Source organism: Harmonia axyridis, chromosome 2, assembly GCF_914767665.1.
Source record: "Harmonia axyridis chromosome 2, icHarAxyr1.1, whole genome shotgun sequence".
In the NCBI taxonomy this organism is placed as follows: domain Eukaryota; kingdom Metazoa; phylum Arthropoda; class Insecta; order Coleoptera; family Coccinellidae; genus Harmonia; species Harmonia axyridis.
In genome coordinates, this window is record NC_059502.1 from 41,443,622 (window position 1) to 41,453,956 (window position 10,335).

Below are 10,335 nucleotides of genomic sequence, written 5' to 3' on the forward strand. Positions count from 1 at the left end.
TGGAATGGCTTACTTGGATAATTGTTCATTAAACAAAAAGAAGGGAATAAGAACAGTCCCTTATACCAAAGTGGTTTCCTTAGACACGCGTGTCAAGCTATCGTCCCTGTGCAATACGATGAAAAGTGTTAGAATGAGAAACATAGAAGGAAATAACAAACAAATGAAATCAACAACAGAAGTCAGTCGTGCATTTGTGGTTACAGCAGCAATTGACCTTACCACGTAAAAGATAATAGCTACCTGCGTGTCATCCGAGTCCAAGAAAATCAACAATGTGGAATGGCTTATTTGGATAATTGATCATTATACAGAAAGAAGGGAATAAGAACAGTCCCTTATACCAATGTGGTTTCCATAGACACGTGTGTCAAGCTTTCGTCCCTGTGCAATACGATGAAAAGTGTTAGAATGAGAAACATTGAAGAAAATAACAAACGAATGAAATCAACAACAGAAGTCAGTCGTGCATTTGTGGTTACAGCAGCAATTGACCTTACCACGTAAAAGATAATAGCTACCTGCGTGTCATCTGAGTCCAAGAAAATCAACAATGTGGAATGGCTTACTTGGATAATTGTTCATTAAACAAAAAGAAGGGAATAAGAACAGTCCCTTATACCAAAGTGGTTTCCTTAGACACGCGTGTCAAGCTTTCGTCCCTGTGCAATACGATGAAAAGTGTTAGAATGAGAAACATTGAAGAAAATAACAAACGAATGAAATCAACAACAGAAGTCAGTCGTGCATTTGTGGTTACAGCAGCAATTGACCTTACCACGTAAAAGATAATAGCTACCTGCGTGTCATCCGAGTCCAAGAAAATCAACAATGTGGAATGGCTTACTTGGATAATTGTTCATTAAACAAAAAAAAGGGAATAAGAACAGTCCCTTATACCAAAGTGGTTTCCTTAGACACGCGTGTCAAGCTTTCGTCCCTGTGCAATACGATGAAAAGTGTTAGAATGAGAAACATTGAAGGAAATAACAAACCAATGAAATCAACAACAGAAGTCAGTCGTGCATTTGTGGTTACAGCAGCAATTGACCTCACCACGTTACAGATTATAGCTACCTGCGTGTCATCCGAGTCCAAGAAAATCAATAATGTGGACTGGCTTACTTGGATAATTGATCATCATACAGAAAGAAGGGAATAAGAACAGTCCCTTATACCAAAGTGGTTTCCTTAGACACGCGTGTCAAGCTTTCGTCCCTGTGCAATACGATGAAAAGTGTTAAAATGAGAAACATTGAAGAAAATAACAAACGAATGAAATCAACAACAGAAGTCAGTCGTGCATTTGTGGTTACAGCAGCAATTGACCTTACCACGTGGGAGATTATAGCTACCTGCGTGACATCCGAGTCCAAGAAAATCAACAATGTGGAACGGCTTACTTGGATAATTGTTCATTAAACAAAAAGAATTCAATAAAAACAGTCCCTTATACCAAAGTCGTATCCTTAGACACGCGTGTCAAGCTTTCGTCCCTGTGCAATACGATGAAAAGTGTTAGAATGAGAAACATTGAAGAAAATAACAAACGAATGAAATCAACAACAGAAGTCAGTCGTGCATTTGTGGTTACAGCAGCAATTGACCTTACCACGTAAAAGATAATAGCTACCTGCTTGTCATCCGAGTCCAAGAAAATCAACAATGTGGAATGGCTTACTTGGATAATTGTTCATTAAACAAAAAGAAGGGAATAAGAACAGTCCCTTATACCAAAGTGGTTTCCTTAGACACGCGTGTCAAGCTTTCGTCCCTGTGCAATACGATGAAAAGTGTTAGAATGAGAAACATTGAAGAAAATAACAAACGAATGAAATCAACAACAGAAGTCAGTCGTGCATTTGTGGTTACAGCAGCAATTGACCTTACCACGTGGGAGATTATAGCTACCTTCGTGACATCCGAGTCCAAGAAAATCAACAATGTGGAACGGCTTACTTGGATAATTGTTCATTAAACAAAAAGAATTGAATAAGAACAGTCCCTTATACCAAAGTCGTATCCTTAGACACGTGTGTCAAGCTTTCGTCCCTGTGCAATACGATGAAAAGTGTTAGAATGAGAAACATTGAAGGAAATAACAAACAAATGAAATCAACAACAGAAGTCAGTCGTGCATTTGTGGTTACAGCAGCAATTGACCTCACCACGTTACAGATTATAGCTACCTGCGTGTCATCCGAGTCCAAGAAAATCAACAATGTGGACTGGCTTACTTGGATAATTGATCATCATACAGAAAGAAGGGAATAAGAACAGTCCCTTATACCGATGTGGTTTCCATAGACACGTGTGTCAAGCTTTCGTCCCTGTGCAATACGATGAAAAGTGTTAGAATGAGAAACATTGAAGGAAATAACAAACAAATGAAATCAACATTAGAAGTCAGTCGTGCATTTGTGGTTACAGCAGCAATTGACCTTACCACGTGGGAGATTATAGCTACCTGCGTGACATCCGAGTCCAAGATAATCAACAATGTGGAATGGCCTACTTGGATAATTGTTGATTAAACAAAAAAAAGAGAATAAGAACATTCCCTTCTACCAAAGTGGTTTCTTTAGACACGTGTGTCAAGCTTTCGTCCCTTTGCAAAACGATGAGAAGTGTTAGAATGAGAAACATTGAAGGAAATAACAAACAAATGAAATCAACATTAGAAGTCAGTCGTGCATTTGTGGTTACAGCAGCAATTGACCTTACCACGTGGGAGATAATAGCTACCTGCGTGACATCCGAGTCCAAGAAAATCAACAATGTGGAATGGCCTACTTGAATAATTGTTGATTAAACAAAAAAAAAAATAAGAACAGTCCCTTATACCAGAGTGGTTTCCTTAGACACGTGTGTCAAGCTTTCGTCCCTGTGCAATACGATGAAAAGTGTTAGAATGAGAAACATAGAAGGAAATAACAAACGAATGAAATCAACAACAGAAGTTAGTCGTGCATTTGTGGTTACAGCAGCAATTGACCTTACCACGTGGGAGATGATAGCTACCAGCGTGACATCCGAGTCCAAGAAAATCAACAATGTGGAATGGCTTACTTGGATAATTGTTGATTGAACAAAAAAAAGGGAATAAGAACAGTCCCTCATACCAAAGTGGTTTTCTTAGACACGTGTGTCAAGCTTTCGTCCCTGTGCAATACGATGAAAAGTGTTAGAATGAGAAACATTGAAGGGAATAACAAACAAATGAAATCAACAACAGAAGTCAGTCGTGCATTTGTGGTTTCAGCAGCAATTGACCTTACCACGTGGGAGATTATAGCTACCTGCGTGACATCCGAGTCCAAGAAAATCAACAATGTGGAATGACTTACTTGGATAATTGATCATTATACAGAAAGAATGAAGTGAGAACAGTCCCTTATACGAATGTGGTTTCCATAGACACGTGTGTCAAGCTTTCGTCCCTGTGCAATACGATGAAAAGTGTAAGAATGAGAAACATAGAAGGAAAAAACAAACAAATGAAATCAACAACAGAAGTCAGTCGTGCATTTGTGGTTACAGAAGCAATTGACCTTACCACGTGGGAGATTCTAGCTACCTGCGTGACATCCGAGTCCAAGAAAATCAACAATGTGGAATGGCCCACTTAGATAATTGTTGATCAAACAAAAAAAAGGGAATAAGAACAGTCCCTTATACCAAAGTGGTTTCCTAAGACACGCGTGTCAAGCTTTCGTCCCTGTGCAATACGATGAAAAGTGTTAGAATGAGAAACATTGAAGAAAATAACAAACGAATGAAATCAACATTAGAAGTCAGTCGTGCATTTGCGGTTACAGCAGCAATTGACCTTACCACGTGGGAGATTATAGCGTGACATCCGAGTCCAAGAAAATCAACAATGTGGAATGGCTTACTTGGATAATTGTTCATTAAACAAAACGAAGGGAATAAGAACAGTCCCTTATACCAAAGTGGTTTCCTTAGACACGCGTGTCAAGCTTTCGTCCCTGTGCAATACGATGAAAAGTGTAAGAATGAGAAACATAGAAGGAAATAACAAACAAATGAAATCAACAACAGAAGTCAGTCGTGCATTTGTGGTTACAGCAGCAATTGACCTTACCACGTGGGAGATTAAAGCTACCTGCGTGACATTCGAGTCCAAGAAAATCAACAATGTGGAATGGCTTACTTGGATAATTGTTGATTGAACAAAACGAAGGGAATAAGAACAGTCCCTTATACCAAAGTGGTTTCCTTAGACACGCGTGTCAAGCTTTCGTCCCTGTGCAATACGATGAAAAGTGTTAGAATGAGAAACATTGAAGAAAATAACAAACGAATGAAATCAACAACAGAAGTCAGTCGTGCATTTGTGGTTACAGCAGCAATTGACCTTACCACGTGGGAGATTACAGCTACCTGCGTGACATCCGAGCCCAAGAAAATGAACAATGTGGAACGGCTTACTTGGATAATTGTTCATTAAAAAAAAGAAGGGAATAAGAACAGTCCCTTATACCAAAGTTGTTTCCTTAGACACGTGTGTCAAGCTTTCTTCCCTGTGCAATACGATGAAAAATGTTAGAATGAGAAACATTAAAGGAAATAACAAACAAATGAAATCAACAACAGAATTCAGTCGTGCATTTGTGGTTACAGCAGCAATTGACCTTACCACGTAAAAGATAATAGCTACCTGCGTGTCATCCGAGTCCAAGAAAATCAACAATGTGGAATGGCTTATTTGGATAATTGATCATTATACAGAAAGAAGGGAATAAGAACAGTCCCTTATACCAATGTGGTTTCCATAGACACGTGTGTCAAGCTTTCGTCCCTGTGCAATACGATGAAAAGTGTTAGAATGAGAAACATTGAAGAAAATAACAAACGAATGAAATCAACAACAGAAGTCAGTCGTGCATTTGTGGTTACAGCAGCAATTGACCTTACCACGTAAAAGATAATAGCTACCTGCGTGTCATCCGAGTCCAAGAAAATCAACAATGTGGAATGGCTTACTTGGATAATTGTTCATTAAACAAAAAGAAGGGAATAAGAACAGTCCCTTATACCAAAGTGGTTTCCTTAGACACGCGTGTCAAGCTTTCGTCCCTGTGCAATACGATGAAAAGTGTTAGAATGAGAAACATTGAAGAAAATAACAAACGAATGAAATCAACAACAGAAGTCAGTCGTGCATTTGTGGTTACAGCAGCAATTGACCTTACCACGTAAAAGATAATAGCTACCTGCGTGTCATCCGAGTCCAAGTAAATCAACAATGTGGAATGGCTTACTTGGATAATTGTTCATTAAACAAAAAAAAGGGAATAGAACAGTCCCTTATACCAAAGTGGTTTCCTTAGACACGCGTGTCAAGCTTTCGTCCCTGTGCAATACGATGAAAAGTGTTAGAATGAGAAACATTGAAGGAAATAACAAACAAATGAAATCAACAACAGAAGTCAGTCGTGCATTTGTGGTTACAGCAGCAATTGACCTCACCACGTTACAGATTATAGCTACCTGCGTGTCATCCGAGTCCAAGAAAATCAACAATGTGGACTGGCTTACTTGGATAATTGATCATCATACAGAAAGAAGGGAATAAGAACAGTCCCTTATACCAAAGTGGTTTCCTTAGACACGCGTGTCAAGCTTTCGTCCCTGTGCAATACGATGAAAAGTGTTAGAATGAGAAACATTGAAGAAAATAACAAACGAATGAAATCAACAACAGAAGTCAGTCGTGCATTTGTGGTTACAGCAGCAATTGACCTTACCACGTGGGAGATTATAGCTACCTGCGTGACATCCGAGTCCAAGAAAATCAACAATGTGGAACGGCTTACTTGGATAATTGTTCATTAAACAAAAAGAATTGAATAAGAACAGTCCCTTATACCAAAGTCGTATCCTTAGACACGCGTGTCAAGCTTTCGTCCCTGTGCAATACGATGAAAAGTGTTAGAATGAGAAACATTGAAGAAAATAACAAACGAATGAAATCAACAACAGAAGTCAGTCGTGCATTTGTGGTTACAGCAGCAATTGACCTTACCACGTAAAAGATAATAGCTACCTGCGTGTCATCCGAGTCCAAGAAAATCAACAATGTGGAATGGCTTACTTGGATAATTGTTCATTAAACAAAAAGAAGGGAATAAGAACAGTCCCTTATACCAAAGTGGTTTCCTTAGACACGCGTGTCAAGCTTTCGTCCCTGTGCAATACGATGAAAAGTGTTAGAATGAGAAACATTGAAGAAAATAACAAACGAATGAAATCAACAACAGAAGTCAGTCGTGCATTTGTGGTTACAGCAGCAATTGACCTTACCACGTAAAAGATAATAGCTACCTGCGTGTCATCCGAGTCCAAGAAAATCAACAATGTGGAATGGCTTACTTGGATAATTGTTCATTAAACAAAAATAAGGGAATAAGAACAGTCCCTTATACCAAAGTGGTTTCCTTAGACACGCGTGTCAAGCTTTCGTCCCTGTGCAATACGATGAAAAGTGTTAGAATGAGAAACATTGAAGAAAATAACAAACGAATGAAATCAACAACAAAAGTCAGTCGTGCATTTGTGGTTACAGCAGCAATTGACCTTACCACGTGGGAGATTATAGGTACCTGCGTGACATCCGAGTCCAAGAAAATCAACAATGTGGAACGGCTTACTTGGATAATTGTTCATTAAACAAAAAGAATTGAATAAGAACAGTCCCTTATACCAAAGTCGTATCCTTAGACACGTGTGTCAAGCTTTCGTCCCTGTGCAATACGATGAAAAGTGTTAGAATGAGAAACATTGAAGGAAATAACAAACAAATGAAATCAACAACAGAAGTCAGTCGTGCATTTGTGGTTACAGCAGCAATTGACCTCACCACGTTACAGATTATAGCTACCTGCGTGTCATCCGAGTCCAAGAAAATCAACAATGTGGACTGGCTTACTTGGATAATTGATCATCATACAGAAAGAAGGGAATAAGAACAGTCCCTTATACCGATGTGGTTTCCATAGACACGTGTGTCAAGCTTTCGTCCCTGTGCAATACGATGAAAAGTGTTAGAATGAGAAACATTGAAGGAAATAACAAACAAATGAAATCAACATTAGAAGTCAGTCGTGCATTTGTGGTTACAGCAGCAATTGACCTTACCACGTGGGAGATTATAGCTACCTGCGTGACATCCGAGTCCAAGATAATCAACAATGTGGAATGGCCTACTTGGATGATTGTTGATTAAACAAAAGAAAGAGAATAAGAACATTCCCTTCTACCAAAGTGGTTTCCTTAGACACGTGTGTCAAGCTTTCGTCCCTGTGCAATACGATGAGAAGTGTTAGAATGAGAAACATTGAAGGAAATAACAAACAAATGAAATCAACATTAGAAGTCAGTCGTGCATTTGTGGTTACAGCAGCAATTGACCTTACCACGTGGGAGATTATAGCTACCTGCGTGACATCCGAGTCCAAGAAAATCAACAATGTGGAATGGCCTACTTGGATAATTGTTGATTAAACAAAAAAAAAAATAAGAACAGTCCCTTATACCAGAGTGGTTTCCTTAGACACGTGTGTCAAGCTTTCGTCCCTGTGCAATACGATGAAAAGTGTTAGAATGAGAAACATTGAAGGAAATATTAAACAAATGAAATCAACAACAGAAGTCAGTCGTGCATTTGTGGTTTCAGCAGCAATTGACCTTACCACGTGGGAGATTATGGCTACCTGCGTGACATCCGAGTCCAAGAAAATCAACAATGTGGAATAACTTACTTGGATAATTGATCATTATACAGAAAGAATGAAGTGAGAACAGTCCCTTATACGAATGTGGTTTCCATAGACACGTGTGTCAAGCTTTCGTCCCTGTGCAATACGATGAAAAGTGTAAGAATGAGAAACATAGAAGGAAAAAACAAACAAATGAAATCAACAACAGAAGTCAGTCGTGCATTTGTGGTTACAGCAGCAATTGACCTTACCACGTGGGAGATTCTAGCTACCTGCGTGACATCCGAGTCCAAGAAAATCAACAATGTGGAATGACTTACTTGGATAATTGATCATTATACAGAAAGAATGAAGTGAGAACAGTCCCTTATACGAATGTGGTTTCCATAGACACGTGTGTCAAGCTTTCGTCCCTGTGCAATACGATGAAAAGTGTAAGAATGAGAAACATAGAAGGAAAAAACAAACAAATGAAATCAACAACAGAAGTCAGTCGTGCATTTGTGGTTACAGGAGCAATTGACCTTACCACGTGGGAGATTCTAGCTACCTGCGTGACATCCGAGTCCAAGAAAATCAACAATGTGGAATGGCCCACTTAGATAATTGTTGATCAAACAAAAAAAAGGGAATAAGAACAGTCCCTTATACCAAAGTGGTTTCCTAAGACACGCGTGTCAAGCTTTCGTCCCTGTGCAATACGATGAAAAGTGTTAGAATGAGAAACATTGAAGAAAATAACAAACGAATGAAATCAACATTAGAAGTCAGTCGTGCATTTGCGGTTACAGCAGCAATTGACCTTACCACGTGGGAGATTATAGCGTGACATCCGAGTCCAAGAAAATCAACAATGTGGAATGGCTTACTTGGATAATTGTTCATTAAACAAAACGAAGGGAATAAGAACAGTCCCTTATACCAAAGTGGTTTCCTTAGACACGCGTGTCAAGCTTTCGTCCCTGTGCAATACGATGAAAAGTGTAAGAATGAGAAACATAGAAGGAAATAACAAACAAATGAAATCAACAACAGAAGTCAGTCGTGCATTTGTGGTTACAGCAGCAATTGACCTTACCACGTGGGAGATTAAAGCTACCTGCGTGACATTCGAGTCCAAGAAAATCAACAATGTGGAATGGCTTACTTGGATAATTGTTGATTGAACAAAACGAAGGGAATAAGAACAGTCCCTTATACCAAAGTGGTTTCCTTAGACACGCGTGTCAAGCTTTCGTCCCTGTGCAATACGATGAAAAGTGTTAGAATGAGAAACATTGAAGAAAATAACAAACGAATGAAATCAACAACAGAAGTCAGTCGTGCATTTGTGGTTACAGCAGCAATTGACCTTACCACGTGGGAGATTACAGCTACCTGCGTGACATCCGAGCCCAAGAAAATGAACAATGTGGAACGGCTTACTTGGATAATTGTTCATTAAAAAAAAGAAGGGAATAAGAACAGTCCCTTATACCAAAGTTGTTTCCTTAGACACGTGTGTCAAGCTTTCTTCCCTGTGCAATACGATGAAAAATGTTAGAATGAGAAACATTAAAGGAAATAACAAACAAATGAAATCAACAACAGAATTCAGTCGTGCATTTGTGGTTACAGCAGCAATTGACCTTACCACGTAAAAGATAATAGCTACCTGCGTGTCATCCGAGTCCAAGAAAATCAACAATGTGGAATGGCTTATTTGGATAATTGATCATTATACAGAAAGAAGGGAATAAGAACAGTCCCTTATACCAATGTGGTTTCCATAGACACGTGTGTCAAGCTTTCGTCCCTGTGCAATACGATGAAAAGTGTTAGAATGAGAAACATTGAAGAAAATAACAAACGAATGAAATCAACAACAGAAGTCAGTCGTGCATTTGTGGTTACAGCAGCAATTGACCTTACCACGTAAAAGATAATAGCTACCTGCGTGTCATCCGAGTCCAAGAAAATCAACAATGTGGAATGGCTTACTTGGATAATTGTTCATTAAACAAAAAGAAGGGAATAAGAACAGTCCCTTATACCAAAGTGGTTTCCTTAGACACGCGTGTCAAGCTTTCGTCCCTGTGCAATACGATGAAAAGTGTTAGAATGAGAAACATTGAAGAAAATAACAAACGAATGAAATCAACAACAGAAGTCAGTCGTGCATTTGTGGTTACAGCAGCAATTGACCTTACCACGTAAAAGATAATAGCTACCTGCGTGTCATCCGAGTCCAAGTAAATCAACAATGTGGAATGGCTTACTTGGATAATTGTTCATTAAACAAAAAAAAGGGAATAGAACAGTCCCTTATACCAAAGTGGTTTCCTTAGACACGCGTGTCAAGCTTTCGTCCCTGTGCAATACGATGAAAAGTGTTAGAATGAGAAACATTGAAGGAAATAACAAACAAATGAAATCAACAACAGAAGTCAGTCGTGCATTTGTGGTTACAGCAGCAATTGACCTCACCACGTTACAGATTATAGCTACCTGCGTGTCATCCGAGTCCAAGAAAATCAACAATGTGGACTGGCTTACTTGGATAATTGATCATCATACAGAAAGAAGGGAATAAGAACAGTCCCTTATACCAAAG